The sequence below is a fragment of the Rhinatrema bivittatum genome, chromosome 6 (assembly GCF_901001135.1).
Source record: "Rhinatrema bivittatum chromosome 6, aRhiBiv1.1, whole genome shotgun sequence".
NCBI classification, from domain to species: domain Eukaryota; kingdom Metazoa; phylum Chordata; class Amphibia; order Gymnophiona; family Rhinatrematidae; genus Rhinatrema; species Rhinatrema bivittatum.
Window position 1 is genome coordinate 5,080,431 of NC_042620.1, and position 19,047 is coordinate 5,099,477.

The 19,047-nt window shown below is 44.5% G+C and overlaps 1 protein-coding gene across 10 annotated transcripts in view; it reads left to right on the top strand.

The window, feature by feature from the left end:
- Positions 1 to 5,329: 5,329 nt before the first annotated feature.
- The window catches only part of DNAJB2 (DnaJ heat shock protein family (Hsp40) member B2), a 497,647-nt gene continuing 483,929 nt past the window's right edge, over positions 5,330 to 19,047 (top strand). For 3 of the 10 annotated variants that reach the window (XM_029605003.1, XM_029605002.1, XM_029605000.1), the window contains exon 1: positions 5,356 to 5,587. The gene's annotated coding sequence lies outside the window, so the exon portion shown is untranslated. Of the gene's footprint in view, positions 5,588 to 10,352; positions 10,425 to 19,047 lie in introns of all 10 variants that reach the window. The other 7 variants (XM_029604995.1, XM_029604999.1, XM_029604996.1 and 4 more) reach the window with 6 other exon arrangements.

Sequence of the window (19,047 nt, forward strand, 5' to 3'; positions counted from 1 at the left end):
CTCAGTGACGTCCCCAGCAGCTCAAGCTACTGCTGATGAAATCCATAACTTGTGGGTTCAGACAAAGGACATGCTGAATAAAGCGAGTGACCATGCTAAGAAGTACTATGATGCTCACCATTCGCCAGCGCCAGTCTTCAAAACTGGAGATAAGTCTGGTTATCTACCAAACACCTCAGACTGAAGCTACCATCCACTCGGTTCACTCCTCGCTACATTGGACCATTTCCAATCCTCCGACGTCTTGGCAACATTACCTATAGTCTGAAGCTACCACCTGGACTCAACATCCATAACGCTTTCCACGTTTCACTCTTAAAACTGCTCATTCATAGCGAATTTACTTCCAAGACTCAGGTACCACCTGTTATCAACACAGAAGATGACCTAGAATACAAGGTTGAAGAGATACTTGATGTCTGAAGACGAGGCAATGCACTTGAATACCGTCTGTCATGGGAAGGTTTTGGCCCCAAAGAAAACTCTTGGGAGCCTCAGGCCAACATCCTTGACAAAGAGATGCTCCGTCAATTTCACCTTGTGCATCCTTCTAAACCAAAGATTGGTACCCGAAAAGGAGATCACCCTTTGAAGGGGGGTACTGTTACGACTGTCGCTGCCCAACGTCTCCACTCCTCCCTCCTTACCTCTCTGGCGACTCCTCCTGCGGTTGACAGACATTTGACTGCCGCGGAGTCTGCCTGCCGTCCTCTCCGGCATCCCCGGACTGGCTTGGGTGCGGCCTCCCGCCATGCTGTTCAGCTGACTTAGGGTATGCGCGCCGCGTGACCCTGCTTCAAGTACCTTCAGTGGCGTGAACCTCAGGGGTGTCCCCTGTGATGACGTCATGCATCCAGGATACAAAAGGCCTACGCGATTGCTAGCTAATCGAGTTAGCAAAGGTTTCCTAACGGATGGGATTTGGTCGCTGTACCTTGCAACTCTGCCTCCTTTGGACCTACTCTATTTGGGGTACCTGCTCCTCGGGGACCTCTTTCTCTTTCTTATCTTTCAGGTCGCAATCTGGAACCGGTACTCACTCCTCGAGGGCCCATGTTCCTGGACTCGCTACTTGGACTCCACTTCTGCCAGGAAGACACCGCTGCCTATAACATCTGTGAGTTACCATCTCTATCTCTCAGAGCTATTCCCTCGAACCAGGTACTTGCTCCTCGAGGGCCTGCCTTTACTCCAGCTCCTGTGCTCCACACTGAGAGACTGCTGCGTGAGTACATTACCAACGAGGCTCTATTCCTGAACTCTGCATATCCTACTACTACTCACAATATCAGTTCTCTCTATTACAGCACAGCCATTGTGGGATCGCTGTTCCAGAGCCTGAGGGACCACAAGCCCAACCGGGCTACTTTCCAGCTCACTACTGTCACCTCAGGTGGTTCACCAATCCTGTATAATAAAAGAACTAGTGTGTGTGTGTCTCCTACGCTGAGCCTGACCTGTGGCCCCTCACGGGACTTCCCCCCGTGGGCATGGTCATCTGCTACAGGTCCAGGGATCCACCCAAAACCCTTACAAATAATAACAATGGGATTGCCTTCCCTCCCTTATTAATGAGACAGTCTCCTCATGGGATTACCTTCCCTCCCTTTTATTGAGACAGTCTCCTCATGGGATTACCTTCCCTCCTTTTTATTAATGAGACAGTCTCCTCATGGGATTACCTTCCCTCCCTTATTAATGAGACAGTTTCCTCATGGGATGGCCTTCCCTCCTTTTTATTAATGAGACAGTCTCCTCATGGGTTGCCCTTCCCTCCCTTTTATTAAGGAGACAGTACTCTCATGGGATTACCTGCCCTCCCTTTTATTAATGAGACAGTCTCTTCATGGAATTACCTTCCCTCACTTATTAATGAGACAGTCTCCTCATGAGATGGCCTTCCCTCCCTTTTATTAAGGAGACAGTACTCTCATGGGATTATCTTCCCTCCCTTTTATTAATGAGACAGTCTCCTCATGGGATTACCTGCCCTCTCTTTTATTAATGAGACAGTCTCCTCATGGGATTACCTTCCCACCCTTATTAATGAGACAGTCTTCTCATGGGATTACCTGCCCTCTCTTTTATTAATGAGACAGTCTCCTCATGGGATTACCTTCCCTCCCTTATTAATGAGACAGTTTCCTCATGGGATGTCCTTCCCTCCCTTTTATTAATGAGACAGTACTCTCATGGGATTACCTGCCCTCTCTTTTATTAAAGAGACAGTACTCTCATGGGATTACCTTCCCTCCCTTATTAATGAGACAGTCTCCTCATGGGATTACCTTCCCTCCCTTTTATTCATGATAAAGGTGAACAGGTAGATGTAGTATACTTGGATTTTCAGAAGGCGTTTGACAAAGTTCCTCATGAGAGGCTTCTAGGAAAAGTAAAAAGTCATAGGTTAGATGGTGATGTCCTTTCGTGGATTGCAAACTGGCTAAAAGACAGGAAACAGAGAGTAGGATTGAATGGGCAATTTTCTCAGTGGAAGGGAGTGGACAGTGGAGTGCCTCAGGGATCTGTATTGGAACCCTTACTTTTCAATGTATTTATAAATGTATTTATTAATGAGACAGTTTGCTCGTGGGATAAACCTTCCTCCCTTTTATTAATGAGACAGTTTGCTCGTGGGATAAACCTTCCTCCCTTTTATTAATGAGAGACTCTCCTCATGGGATTACCTGCCCTCTCTTTTATTAATGAGACAGTCTCCTCATGGGATTACCTTCCCTCCCTTATTAACCTTTTAGATCCCAACGTTCCACAAGTGGAACATTTTTTTAAATGATTTTAATTACTCCAAACCTAAAGAAAATCAAATTTTCAACCATTTAGCTTGAGAGTATAGAACTTGAACAGTCTAAATCCAAAAATGTGATGTTCCTAGATGAATACTCTTAAAGATATGAATATGCAAAGTAGGTCAAAAACTGAAGTTTTGACATAGTTTGACCTTTTCACCTTTTGGTATGATACTGAGTGTCAATAAAGGACTTGTGTGATATATTCAAGTTCCCAAGGGTTTTCTGATCATGTTGGCATAAATCTTTCTTTTGTAGGTAAGATACAAATTGATCAGCACCAATTTATGTTTGCATGTTCCACATGTGGAACGTTGGGATCTTTGTGGTTCAAAATATACACATTTTTGAAAAATGAATAAAATGCAAAAAACGATTCACAAATATTTTAAAAAATGGTAAATTACATATAATCCCATGCTCTCTCTCATGCATAAACATACACACAGACTTCTCATTCTCATGCTGTCTCTCAAGCACATACACAGGCTTCACTCCCATGCTCTCTCTCTCTCTCTCAAACATACATACACACAGGCTTATCACTCCCATACACCATATGAGGAATCTTACTGTCTCCTGGGCCTCCATCTCAGGATGCAAGGACTGAGCAAGGTCCTCTTCTCGGGCCGCGGGAGACTAGCTCCGCGACAGCGTCTTCTTCTCGGGCCCCGCGAGACTAGCTCCGCACGAGCGAGACTAGCTCCGAGACGCCGTCCTCTTCTCGGGCCGCGCAAGACTAGCTCCGCGACGCCGTCCTCTTTTCGGGCCGCGCGAGCGAGACTAGCTCCGCGACGGTCCTGTTCATTTCCTAATTTGGAATACAATGAAAACTCAGAAGTACTTGACTGTTGAAGAAGCAGTTGAACAAGTTTTGGGCGATTCTGAAGCTACAGAAGCTGATATTGTGATTTTACCACATGGCTGTTGTGGCAGCTTGGAAAATTCACTGCCATCTGCTTGGAAAAGAAGCAATGAGCCACTTGGACTTCCTACGTGAAGTATCTACCGTAGCAATGAAATGTGGCCTTTCAAGCTACCGCATCCGGAAAGGAGGTCCTACAGCATCCATAAGTGCTGATGTAAAGGCATCACAGCCTCACTTCTTGTCCACAACTTCCCAAGGCCGATGTGCTGTCTGCTCCAAAAATACTAAAAAGTGGTGTAAATTTTGTGGTAAACGTTTACATGAAAAATGTTTTCCAGATTATCATGCTTGATTTTTTTGACTAATTTTCATTCTTATGTATGATATCAGCTGTAGTATTGCAGTATGTTACAAGAATTACCTAAAATAAAGAAATGTTACAAGAATTACCTAAAATAAAGAATTTTTGAAAAAGTACTTTTTGACTCCTGAAGATCCCAACGTTCCACTAGTGGACATGCGTTTTTCTCAAAAACCCATAGTCCGATTTCCTTGAAAATTGTTTTATACCATATTTGGGTCTAGTTAACTAAGATATGTAAAAAGGGGCATCAGGAAATAAGTCCTTCAATGAGCGGGATCTAAAAGGTTAATGAGACAGTTTCCTCATGGGATGTCCTTCCCTCCCTTTTATTGAGACAGTCTCCTCATGGGATTACCTTCCCTCCCTTATTGAGACAGTCTCCTCATGGGATGCCCTTCCCTCCCTTTTATTAATGAGACAGTCTCCTCATGGGATTACCTTCCCTCCCTTATTAATGAGACAGTTTCCTCATGGGATGCCCTTCCCTCCCTTTTATTAATGAGACAGTACTCTCATGGGATTACCTTCCCTCCCTTTTATTCATGATAAAGGTGAACCGGTAGATGAAATGTACTTGGATTTTCAGAAGGCGTTTGACAAAGTTCCTCATGAGAGGCTTCTAGGAAAAGTAAAATGTCATGGGATAGGTGGCGATGTCCTTTCCTGGATTGCAAACTGGCTAAAAGACAGGAAACAGAGAGTAGGATTAAATGGACAATTTTCTCAGTGGAAGGGAGTGGACAGTGGAGTGCCTCAGGGATCTGTATTGGGACCCTTACTTTTCAATGTATTTATAAATGTATTTATTAATGAGACAGTTTGCTCGTGGGATAAACCTTCCTGCCTTTTATTAATGAGACAGTTTGCTCGTGGGATAAACCTTCCTCCCTTTTATTAATGAGATAGTTTGCTCGTGCAATTACCTTCTCTCCTTTTATTTTTTCCTGTCTCTTTGCCCCGCCCCCTCATCAGCCGCGATCATCGTCCACCTCCTGGAGCTCCTCTCCCTTGTTCTTCATCGCCGAAGCTCCTCCCCCTCCCTGCTGGAGCCGCTCCCCTCAGCGCTTCCGAAGTCCTTCTCGCGCCCAGCTCCGCCGCCTTCCCTCGCGTCCCGCCCCTTTTGGTCAGTTGGTGGGCGCGTTCCGCGATTAATATTCATAAGCAGGTGGGGCGGGGTCCGGAACGGGATTGGCCGGCGAGGCGGCGCTCTGGTGCTTTCTGGACGTTTCTCTGGTGCTGATTGTGACGTCGGCGGGAGCGTGAGCTGCGCGGGGAGTGAAGCGCTGGTGGGGGCGCAGCTGTAGGGAGACAGCCAAGGAGGGGGTGGAGTGCGAGCGGGGAGAGCCGGGAGGGGGCCTGAGAGGCGAGAGAGCGCCGGAGGACCGCGAGCTCTCGTGAGAGAGAGAGAGAGAGAAAGTAAGGGGGTGGCGGCAGTAGCGGCGGGCATGTGAGTGTGAGTGGAGTGTTCACCATGAGACAGTGAGGGAGCGCCTGCAGAGCGCCGCAGCTTCCGCCGGAGACGTCCCCGCGCCGGCCCGAGAGCCGCAGGTAGGAGCCCTGCTCTTCACGAGCTCTGCCCCGCGCCGGCAGAAAGTGCCCTCGCGCTGAGAGCCCCTTCCTGCCTCCCCTGTCTCCCTGTACCTGAGAGCGAGCCGTGCTGGGTCAGAGCGAGGTCCCGCGAGCCCAGCCAGGCCACAGGGACCCAAACCTCGGACATCGCCCAGTAATTACCAGAATGGCCGTTGATGGACTTCTCCTCCAGGAACTTATCCAAACCTCTTTTAAACACGGTTGCACTAACTGCACTAACCACATCCTCTGGCAACGAATTCCAGAGCTCAACTATGCTCTGAGTAAAGAACTTTCTCCGATTAGTTTTAAATGTGCCCCATGCTAACTTCATGGAGTGTCCCCTAGTCTTTCTATTATCCGAAAGAGTAAATAACCGATTCACATCCACCCGTTCTAGACCTCTCATGATTTTAAACACCTCTATCATATCCCCCCTCAGTCGTCTCTTCTCCAAGCTGAAAAGTCCTAACCTCTTCAGCCTTTCCTCATAGGGGAGTTGTTCCATCCCCTTTATCATTTTGGTTGCCCTTCTCTGTACCTTCTCCATCGCAATTATATCTTTTTTGAGATGTGGCGACCAGAATTGTACACAGTATTCAAGGTGCGGTCTCACCATGGAGCGATACAGAGGCATTATGACATTTTCCGTTTTACTCATCATTCCCTTTCTAATAATTCCCCACATTCTGTTTGCTTTTTTGACTGCCGCAGCACACTGAGCCGACGATTTCAATATGTTATCCACTATGATGCCCAGATCTCTTTCTTGGGTAGTAGCACCTAATATGGAACCTAACATTCAGGCCGATACAGTACAGTGCACTTGAGTGCACTGTTAACCCGCGATTGGAAGTGCGTTTTTGATGCGTTAGCGTTGCCCCTTATTCAGTAAGGGGCCGAAAACGCACGTCCAACCCCCCCCGAACCTAATAGCGCCTGCAACATGCAAATGCATGTTGATGGCCCTATTAGGTATTCCCACGCGATTCAGTAAGTAAAATCAGTAAGTAAAATCTTACTGGGCCTCCCCTCCAACAGCATCAAACCCCTACAGATGGTACAAAACGCCGCAGCCAGAATCCTAACTAACACTAATAGAAGAGACCATATTACCCCCACCTTGAGCTACCTCCACTGGCTACCCATCAAACAGAGAATCATATATAAAACCTTAACCATTATCCATAAAACAATTCATAACGTCGCACCTATATCTCTACAAACCCAACTTCGTCTACAATCATCGGCCAGACCCATCAGAAGTGCCTACAAAGGCACATTAGTCGCAGTTCCCGCCAAATCAACGTTAAGAAAAAGAGCACTATCCACTGCGGGACCACATCAATGGAATGCGCTCCCACCAGACATAAGACTCGAACCCAATCTACCAGAGTTCAAAAAAAGGTTAAAAACCTGGCTCTTCAGGCAAGCATTCCAATTCCCAGAGTGAAACTAGGCACCTCCTCCTGTCTTTCAGATCCAACCATTGCAAGGTGTCACAAACACATTGACACTCAATTTCATACACGGACTTGATTATTCACAATATCTATTTATTTAAGTCATCCTTTCATATTATATTATTTAACCGATTACTTGCAGACTATTTACGCTACCAAAGTTCCTTGTAAAACGTGAACACGAATAATGTTATAATAATATTATATGTTTGTTAAATACTATTGTTACTTTCACTGTTCCTTGTAATAATGTTCAATAGTTGATTGTTAGTGTTCTATGTTCTATGTAAAAAAACCCCAGTCTAATCTACCAGACCAGGGCAACCTTTTCGTTACTTGTAAACCGGACTGATTTGTATTGCATACAGGAATTCCGGTATATAAAAATTAAAAATAAATAAATAAATAAATAAATATGCAGCTAAGCCACACATTATGCTTTAAGAAATTAGTCTACCCAAAGGTAGGCATTAATTTTTGCCGGCGCCGGGGAAGTGTACAGAAAAGCAGTAAAAACTGCTTTTTCTGTGCACCCTCCGACTTAATATCATGGAGATATTAAGTCGGAGGCCCCAAAAGTTAAAAAAATAAATAAATAATAAAAAAAAGTAAAAAATAAAAAAATTTTAAAATGGGCTCGCGGATTGAAAACCGGACGCTCAATTTTGCCGGCATCCGGTTTCCGAACCCGTGGCTGTCAGTGGGCTCGAGAACCTACGCCAGCAAAATTGAGCATCGGCTGTCAAACCCGCTGACAGCCGCTCCTGTCCAAAAAGAGGTGCTAGGGATGCGCTAGTGTCCCTAGCACCTCGTTTTGCCGCGGACCCTAATTTAACTAAATTACTAGAGTGGGCGCTCGCCTGCTCTCCCGCGATTTTTACTGTATCCGCCTGATTGTGTATTAACAGCAAGGGTTATTTTTCCCTATATGCATCACCTTGCACTTGTCCTCATTAAATTTCATCTGCCATTTGGATGCCCAATCTTCCAGTCTTGCAAAGTCCTCCTGTAAATTATCACAATCTGCTTGTGATTTAACTAATCTGAATAATTTTGTATCATCCGCAGATTTGATAACCTCACTCATCGTATTCCTTTCCAGATCATTTATAAATATATATATAAGACCTTCGCCTTGAACCGTGCCATACTACTTTTAAAAAGAAACTTAAGACTTGGCTCTTCTTACAAGCATTCCCAGAGAGCTAAGAGCAGGAAGAACGACAATCTTCCTGTCTTACAGCAATAATGTAATGTCTATTTGCTTTATTTCGGTATTAAGTTGATTTTATTTTGTAATTTGCTTTCTAATGGTTAATTGTTCTATATTGTTCTATATGTTCCATGTAAACCGCCATCCAGGCGATAGTTATTCTTTTCTTGTAAACTGGAGTGATATGTATATTATACAGGAACTTCCGGTGTATAAAAACCCAAAAATAAATAAAGAAATATTAAAAAGCACCGGTCCAAATACAGATCCCTGAGGCATTCCGCTGATTACTTTGTTCCACAGTGAAAACAGACCATTAATTCCATAAAAACATAGAAATGACAACAGAAAATGCCCTGCAATCTTGTTTTGAATTTGAATCTCAGACCTTTAGTTTGGGTCCTTTCATTGATGCTAGGATTTAATTGAAACTGTTGACCTCTCCCCATGCCTCTTATCTTTAGCTCCTTAGAGGTTAAGATATCAATTAGGGAATGGGTCTAACCCATTCCCTAATTGATATCTTAACCTGTGTTCTTATTCACAATTTCCCATTTACTTCCCTCTTGTTACTGCTCATCTCCCTGACTCGTGGATTTATTTCCCCAGGGATCCACATAGTCTGTCCCTTTTAAAGTCCTTTACTGTCTTCTTTCTCACCAACTCTTCTGGAAGGGTATTCTAAGCGTCCACCACCCACGCCCATCAAGAAATATTTCCTGACATTCAATTTGAGTTTAATTCCCAGGAGTTTCATATCATGACCCCTAGTTCTTTATATCTTTCTAGTAGAAGAGGTTTGTTTTTAGTTGTGAATTGTTTATACCTTTCGTGTATCTGATGGTCTGTAGTACCATGTCCTCTCCTCTTCTCTTCCAGGGGGTATATATTTAGGGCCTTTAACCTATCCTCAGGGGTCATGAGTGAGGTCTCCCACCATTTTGGTCGACTTTCTCTGAACCACATCCACTGTCTGTCCCCACTGGATCCAGACTCCAGAACTGAACATAGTACTCCAAGTTGAGCCTCACCAAGGATCTGTACAAGGGAATTGTCACTTCTTTTTTCTTACTAGATATTCCTCTTTCTGTACAGCCCAACATTCTTCTGGCTAGACACTGACCCCTAAGTCCCTCTTTTGCTCTGTACTGTTCAGCTCTTTACTCCCCAATACATACAGTTCCTTTGGGTTGCCACTCCCCAGATACATGACTCTGCACTTCTTTGCATTGAAACTCAGCTGCCATGTTATCCTGCTCTGTTTCCTGTCTTAACCAGCTTGCAATCCACAAAAGGACATCATCTCCTATCCCATGACTTTTAGTTTCCTCAGAAGACTCTCATGTGGAGAGTCTGGATTTTCAGAAGGCGTTCAAATACACCACATCAACCGGTTCACCTTTGTCCACATGTTTATTCACCACTTCAAAAAACATGTAGATTTGTGAGGCATGACTTCCCTTGGGTAAATTCATACTGGCTGTGTCCCATTAAGCCATGTCTATAAATCACAGAACGTATGGTTTGATGGACCCAGCTAGCATGGATTTTCCCAAGGGAAGTCTTGCCTAACAAATCTGCTTCACTTTTTTGAAGGGGTTAATAAACATGTGGATAAAGGAGAACCGGTAGATGTGGTGTACTTGGATTTTCAGAAGGCGTTCGACAAAGTCCCTCATGAGAGGCTTCTAAGTAAACTAAAAAGTCATGGGGTAGGAGGTGATGTTCTTGGGGATTGCAAACTGGCTAAAAAAAGGCAGGAAACGGAGAGTAGGATTAAATGCTCAGTTTAATCTCATGCTTTTCATTATTGTACTCCTTGTCATTTGGGGTCTTATTTTTATTCAGCGCACCTGCTCCCTAAGTTAGACAGCTTCTGGTGGCACATGGGTGAGAATGGTAGCGTAGGACATGCATCGGTATAAAATTCAAAGATGTTAAAGCCTCTACACTAGCACTGGAAATATGTTTTGAGATTTACAGCCCTGGCTTGTTGCACTGACTGCATTAGTACTGGTTTAGGCTCTGGCTGCTTGTGGTTTTTCATTTTTTTTTTTTTCTTTTGCAGGAACACATTGCAATATTGTTTGACTCTCTGTACACACTGTGTACCCCTAATTGGAGTAATTGGACCAACATGGTACATATTGCTGCTTGGGAATGGACGTTGTCTTATTATTTTCCTTTCTCCCCAGCACTCTCTACTGCTCCCCTGAGCCTGAACAATCCTAGATACCCTTACTGGTTGGAGGGCAGAAGTGATACTTCTATCGGATGTACACCTGTTGTACTACTCCCTGGCAGTCATCTTATCTCCTCTATAGAGCCTGAGCACACCACTTCTGTGGTATGTCCAGACTGGCAGGAGAGCCCATTGTGTATTCCCCACCCTGCAGCAACCTGACCTATTGAGCTGACTTTAGCTTTTCCTGTCAGGAAGCCTAGAGGAAAATAAAATTCATGTCGGGCAAATGGTTAAGATGAGCATGCCTCACTGTGACCAAAGCTGCGTTGGAGTTATGGACAGCACACCACAAAGATGACCAGTCAGGCTTGTTCTCAGCATAACTGCAATAAGTATCTGAGATTTATTTGCATTACAAACCTTCTCAAGCTCACGATGCACCTAAGTTAACAGAAATGTAGCCTTCATGGAGCAGGTAGAGTGAGCACAGTCAGGTCTCTGTCCAAAAGAAGTGATGGCAGAAATATTCGTGGACCGCTCACAATGGACTCAAAATAACTTGAAGTTAGCGGACACATCTCTGTCAAAGCAGGATGCTCTAGCAGCTCTCCAACGCCTCAGCTTTAAGCAGAGGAGCACAGATATGCAGATAGCTGCTGGATCTCTTCCTCCAGTTCTTAATTCTCCCATTACCTCCATGGCTCCTCTGGCACCATAGGATGAAGTCTGAATTGTGTTTGTGTGTTTTCTATAACTTCAGCACTTTTTGGTTTTGTTTTTTCAGTAACACTTTCTTGGGCTTCAGTCACAGTTTGACCCCTTACTTTGGGGCCCCTTCATCTCTCTTCCTGCTGCTTTCTACTTCATTCTTAGCTGTCTTAAGATAAGCATGTCTGCCACCTGCCCCAGCTCCTCGCCACACATGTGCTGCTTTCTCTATTCCACACTATAAACAGATTCCAGCTCATGCACTTTAGCTCCCTGTGTATGCAGGGCAAAGAAGAAATCCTTGCTGTGACCATCTATTCCATGCTGCCTGTTAATTCCCACATTCAGGGTTTATCCTATAATTAGGAAGGAGAGGCATATGTGACCATACATGTGCTCAAAAAAGGAGCTCCTCCATGTTTCAGCCACCGTTGGTGCCTTTTGTTGCTGCAAGGTGCTGAGCGTAGAGCCCAGGTGTTGATCTGCACCTGAGCATCAGATGGTGGGGACTCCTATGACACCCTGGTAGGGAAATACTGCTCTAATTTATGGTCCATATGCAGATGTTTGTGGCCCTCTGAAAGACGAGAGTTGAACACTATGAATCTCAGATTACTGTTGGCTAACTTTTTTTTCTCAGTATTTATTCAGCATGGGGCGGATTTTAAAAGGAGTGCGAACAGCCTACTTTTGTTTGCGCTCCAGGCGCAAACAAAAGTACGCTGGATTTTAGTAGATACACGCGGAGCCGCGCGTATCCACTAAAATCCTGGATCGGCGCGCGCAAGGCTATCGATTTTGTATAGCCGGTGCGCGCCGAGCCGCGCTGCCTACCCCCGTTCCCTCCAAGGCCGCTCCGAAATCGGAGCGGCCTCGGAGGGAACTTTCTTTTGCCCTCCCCTCACCTTCCCCTCCCTTCCCCTACCTAACCCACCCGCCCGGCCCTGTCTAAACCCCCCCTTTACCTTTGTTGGGGGATTTACGCCTCCCGGAGGGAGACGTAAATCCCCGCGCGCCAGCGGGCCGCTAGCGCGCCGGGACGCGATCTGGGGGCGGGTCCGGAGGGCGCGGCCACGCCCCGGGCCGTAGCCACGCCCCCGGGCCCGCCCCCGGAACGCTCCCGACACGCCCCGAAAACGTCGTGCGGTTCGGACCCGCCCCAACACGCCCCCCGACACGCCCCCTCCGAAAACCCCGGGACTTACGCGAGTCCCGGGGCTCTGCGCGCGCCGGTAGGCCTATGTAAAATAGGCTTACCGGCGCGCAGGGCCCTGCTCGCGTAAATCCGCCCGGTTTTGGGCAGATTTACGCGAGCAGGGCTCTGAAAATCCGCCCCCATGTGCATAGCCTCGGAGCCTAACAACAAATTCCTGAAGCCCTTCCTCTAGTTTTAGTCAGATGACTCTCTGCTCAACACTGTGTGTCGGTTTGACCCACATCATAGCTGCAGCCTGGGTGTGTAACCAGACCTGGCTGATGCTGAATAGCTGCACAAGTCCAGGAATGCTTTAGGAGAAACTGCAGTTCCTGTGGAAGATAAAAAGCTGCTGGTTTCTGCTAATCCTGCCACAGGTCCTTGGCTATTATTTATTATTGTTTAATGTGGTCAGACTCATTAAAGGCTTATCTACTAAATAATACTTTGCTTTTTGTTTACTGCTTATCTTCTTGCTAATTAGCATTATTCAACCCCACTTTTTCTTCTTTTGCCATTTACCTTCCTTCTTTTAAAACTAATTCTCGTACAGATTAATGCACTTTTATTCTTCTGCATCTCTTGCTCTCCGTCCCTTATTCTCCTCTCTGCCCTTGTCTCTCATTGACAAAGACATACCGGTTGTGAATATTTATAACCATATGGTATGTGTATATATGCCAGAAATAACCTACCACTAGCCCTAAGTTCCTATCTGTGCTGGTGACATTTAAAAAGAGGACTATGGAGGAAGCTAGCCTGAACCTAAAGTAAAAGCTTGAAAAGGTGCAGATTCTTCCAGATGCCTGTCATATTCCCTTGCTTTTACATGACACATCTACTATAGTTCAGAGATAGACATTTGGGGTAGGGTGCTGTAAGATATGACTGGAATAGAAAACATGCAGGCTGAGTAGTCGAAAACAAGAATAATTTCAAGATTCCCAATCCCATTCTCTAGACAGTGATTCTCAACCTTTTTTCAGCCGGAACACACCTGACAGATGGTTCTCACATTCGTGACACACTGAACATATGACTGTCACGGGGCTATATGTAAACATACACTCTGCTTCCATGGGAACCCCCTTGATCCCTAACAATGGATGCAGAGCAGAACTAGGACATTATCCATAGAACTCACCATGCAAAAAAAAAGATGTTCTGATGACAGCTCAGTAAAAGCAAAACAAACTCCCTTTACTGGCAGGCACAATATCCCTCTTATGAAAAGAGAGTAACTTACCACTAATGCATGTCCTATTGAGAAAACACAACAAATAAGATTGATACAAAAGCCTACATGCTAGTAAAATACTTCACCTTGGTCACACACCCAGAACCTACCTTCACCAAGTAGAGGAAGACCACACATTATAAATATGGAGACAAACTGGAATGGAAAACCAAAAAAAAAAGCCACTCTGAATGCAGTGCAAACCTGGAGAAATGGAAAGAGAAATAAAGCACCTAACACAGTTCCCGGATCTGCAATAATGCACAGAAACTAATCTGCACAAAGTTACATCTGCATTATGGAACACATAACCCTATCTATGAAAAGGCAGCACTACAAATGTTAAATCAGGTCCTAAACACTAATACACCTCCTATTAGGAAAACAGAACTAGCAAGCAGTATAGAACCCCACACAAAAATAACCGTAAAACTATATTAATAAATGTTTCAAAACAGCTGATGAACAGAATAACGGCAAACAATTAAAACTCATAAAAATTATTAAAAATTGTCCAAATATCAATAAAATATTTCAAAACAGCAGACCTCACATAATACTCAATTATAATGGCAGTTAATCAAGAAAAATAAACTTAAAATGCCACCTTTACTTACCCTCTCCAGCAACTCTCCTACTCCTTTCCCTTGAAAGCACATACCAGGAGCAGCAGCGGCTGCTGAAGCTCTGTCCTCACGGTCCTCTTCTTTAGGGCCTACAACTCAGACACCCCCCCCCCAATTAAATCGTAGGACCAGTCTCTGTCTCACATACAGACATCAAACACCTCTGTCTCTCACACACACCCCAGTCACCTCCCTAACCAGTCTCTCTCTCACCCCATTCACCTCCCTAACCAGTCTCTCTCACATACACTTTGCTTAGAGCCCCAATGCTGTGTTCCCCTTTAATTTCAGTGGCAGATTTCCCAGTGCTGCCGCTGCCTTCTCAGCCACACTGAAGCAGCAAACATTTATTTTAGAAAAATATGCCACAGCACTCAAGCCTTTCTTCTGGCTGTCGGGATATCCCTAGGCTCCCATGGCCCCCCATCTGCCTGCTTTTACAGCCGCTGGGAGCTCCAATTGCCCCATCTGTAATCAGCATGGCTGAGTGCTACTTTTACTTTAAACGCTGATCTGCCACGCTCACTGTTGCATGGGGGGGAGGGGGGAGAGAGAATCCCCGGAGCAACTGGCCTCTTTGTGCTTGTGACTCACTGCTGCTTTGGGGAATCCCTACTCTATCACGGTTGGCCTCTTTTTTCTTTGTGGCTCGCCACTGTGTTTAATTTCAGCACTTCCAGCCCGTGGTGACCACAGCATCTGGCTTCTTCACCGCCACAGGCCTGGACACTGTCACTCCTCCTAGCCCCCCCTCAAACCACCCCACCCCCAGGCTATGAGATGCCCCCCTTCCTGCCCCACCGGCTGATCAGAGGCTTCCTCCTCCCACTGGCAGGAAGAAGGGAGGAGGCTTCCAATTGGCCCGCAGGGGCAGGAAAAAGGTAAAGGAAAGTATAACTGGGGCTGTGGGACACCGGGAGCCGCGACACATTGGTTGAATTGCTGCTCTAGGAGACTCGCTGGTTCTACTGCCAGCTGTTTCTCTCAGCTCAGTAGAGTCACCCCAACACTGTACAGGCACTTCCTCCTGGCTTGCCCCCTTCCTTCTTGTGCCTGTAGCTTGCCTCCACTTCTCTGCAAGCCTCCCACCATTATAGTGCATTCCCATGGACTGCAGGCTACAGTCTGCTGCTTTTATGATTCTACAGGCATTGCTCTGCCAAACCAATTCCAGGGGAGGGGGGACTAGAAGTGATCTATACTGTTCCCTTAGCTTATAAAAAGGGAAAATTAAGCCTTGGCTGAGAGTGGGGAGAAACCACTAAGCCAGGGCTGGTGCAAGGGTATTAGGTGTCATAGGCAAACCTTATGGCCTTGCGCGCACACACTCCTGGTCTTAACATCCCACAAACATTTAAAAATTATGCATTTATAATAGATTTTACATGGGGGGGGGGGGGAATCATTGTGTTCCAAAGTAAAAATATCGTATGTATATTATTTACATGCACTATGATACCAACCAGAAAACTTTGCAAAAAACATACGTGCACCCATATGGTATTAGGATTATTGTAAAGCATGTTGGCCTTCAGAAAGCTTTGAGCAAGCTAAAATAAATTACAATATAGTAAACCTCCAATACAAAAACAGCACTAACTGCCAACACTCAAACAGTAACAACCCTACTGATGAAAAGGCAACGTTGCAAATATTACACCAGGCCCTAATACACCAATAGACTTGATATTAGGAAAACAGAGCATGCAAAGCTGTTATAGATCCCTACACAGAAATTACATGCTAGTAGAATACCTCACCTCAGTCACACAGAACTTACAGACCCTCGCCAAATACAGAATAAAGAGACAAAGTTTAATTAGAAACACGCAAACAAAAACTGAATTGGAAACCATAATAAGATAAAACCATATGCAGTTCAACAATGGAAAAACAGAAACATCACCATTCCTCATCAAAGAATAAAGTTGAGAGATAAACCATTAATCATAATAGTAAAACCATACTTATAAGAAGAATAAATATTTCAAAGCAGCTGATGACTAGAACATTCAATGATTAAAAACATATAACTTTAAAAAATTTTTCCAATCAAAATATTTCAAAATAGCAGACGTGTCAACATCCAATAATTAAACTAAGGCTAAACCCCACCCCCCTGCTTTTCTATACCTGGAAACTTTGGATTCCAGTCACCCTGAGATTATCATGGATTAGTCAGGGATAGGAGGTATGCACAATCTTTCTCCTTGCTCTTATACACTTTTTAACATATGTTAAAATTAGAAGAAGAATCCAACAGAAGAAAATAGGATAAAGCATAAACATTGGCAAGTTAAATGTAAGACATTGATAAGACAGGCTAAGAGAGAATTTGAAAAGAAGTTGGCTGTAGAGGCAAAAACTCACAGTAAAAACTTTTTTAAATATATCCGAAGCAGAAAGCCTGTGAGGGAGTCAGTTGGACAGTTAGATGATCGAGGGGTTAAAGGGGCACTTAGAGAAGATAAGGCCATCGCGGAAAGATTAAATGATTTCTTTGCTTCGGTGTTTACTGAAGAAGATGTTGGGGAGGTACCCGTAATGGAGAAGGTTTTCATGGGTAATGATTCAGATGGACTGAATCAAATCACGGTGAACCTAGAAGATGTGGTGGGCCTGATTGACAAACTGAAGAGTAGTAAATCACCTGGACAGGATGGTATACACCCCAGAGTTCTGAAGGAACTAAAAAATGAAATTTCAGACCTATTAGTAAAAATTTGTAACTTATCATTAAAATCATCCATTGTACCTGAAGACTGGAGGATAGCAAATGTAACCCCAATATTTAAAAAGGGCTCCAGGGGCGATCCGGGAAACTACAGACCGGTTAGCCTGACTTCAGTGCCAGGAAAAATAGTGGAAAGTGTTCTAAACATCAAAATCACAGAACATATAGAAAGACATGGTTTAATGGAACAAAGTCAGCATGGCTTTACCTAGGGCAAGTCTTGCCTCACAAATCTGCTTCACTTTTTTGAAGGAGTTACTAAACATGTGGATAAAGGTGAACCGGTAGATATAGTATACTTGGATTTTCAGAAGGCGTTTGACAAAGTTCCTCATGAGAGGCTTCTAGGAAAAGTAAAAAGTCATGGGATAGGTGGCGATGTCCTTTCGTGGATTGCAAACTGGCTAAAAGACAGGAAACAGAGAGTAGGATTGAATGGGCAATTTTCTCAGTGGAAGGGAGTGGACAGTGGAGTGCCTCAGGGATCTGTATTGGGACCCTTACTGTTCAATATATTTATAAATGATCTGGAAAGAAATACGACGAGTGAGATAATCAAATTTGCAGATGACACAAAATTGTTCAGAGTAGTTGAATCACGGGCAGATTGTGATAAACTGCAGGAAGACCTTGTGAGACTGGAAAATTGTGCATCCAAATGGCAGATGAAATTTAATGTGGATAAGTGCAAGGTGATGCATATAGGGAAAAATAACCCATGCTATAATTACACAATGTTGGGTTCCATATTAGGTGCTACAACCCAAGAAAGAGATCTAGGTGTCATAGTGGATAACACATTAAAATCGTCGGTGCAGTGTGCTGCGGCAGTCAAAAAAGCAAACAGAATGTTGGGAATTATTAGAAAAGGAATGATGAATAAAACGGAAAATGTCATAATGCCTCTGTATCGCTCCATGGTGAGACCGCACCTTGAATACTGTGTACAATTCTGGTCGCCGCATCTCAAAAAAGATATAATTGCGATGGAGAAGGTACAGAGAAGGGCTACCAAAATGATAAGGGGAATGGAACAACTCCCCTATGAGGAAAGACTAAAGAGGTTAGGACTTTTCAGCTTGGAGAAGAGATGACTGAGGGGGGGGATATGATGGAGGTGTTTAAAATCATGAGAGGTCTAGAACGGGTAGATGTGAATCGGTTATTTACTCTTTCGGATAGTAGAAAGACTAGGGGGCACTCCATGAAGTTAGCATGGGGCACATTTAAAACTAATCGGAGAAAGTTCTTTTTTACTCAACGCACAATTAAACTCTGGAATTTGTTGCCAGAGAATGTGGTTCGTGCAGTTAGTATAGCTGTGTTTAAAAAAGGATTGGATAAGTTCTTGGAGGAGAAGTCCATTACCTGCTATTAAGTTCACTTAGAGAATAGCCACTGCCATTAGCAATGGTTACATGGAATAGACTTAGTTTTTGGGTACTTGCCAGGTTCTTATGGCCTGGATTGGCCACTGTTGGAAACAGGATGCTGGGTCAGACCATACTGACCCAGCATCCTTGGTCTGACCCAGTATGGCATTTTCTTATGTTCTTATGTTAATTCTCACACTAACTCCCTGATACTCTGTTTCACACACATGCTGACTGACTCAAAACTCTGGTTCATATACATGCTCATTGTCTTGCTCATTCATTCTCACTAACACACATGCTAATTGTGTGTGAGTGAGAATGAATGAGCAATGACTTGAATCAGCCCTCAGCTGGTTCATGTCCTTCCTCAGCAATAGAAGCTACAAGGTCAGAATAAACAACAAAGAATCCCACCCCATCAGCTCTTCACATGGAGTGCCCCAAGGATCGTTACTCTCTTTAACATATATCTTCTACCCCTCTGCCAGCTCCTTGCAAATCTAAAGTTAACACACTTCATCTACGCTGACGATGTGCAGATATTGATCCCCATAACTGAATCCATCTCAAAACCCCTCAATTTCTGGAACAGCTGCCTACACTCTATCAGTCTTCTCTCTAGCCTCAACCTAGTCCTCAACACTACCAAAACTGAACTCCTCCTCATCTCTCCCAATGACAATAACCCCCCACTCCCATCAA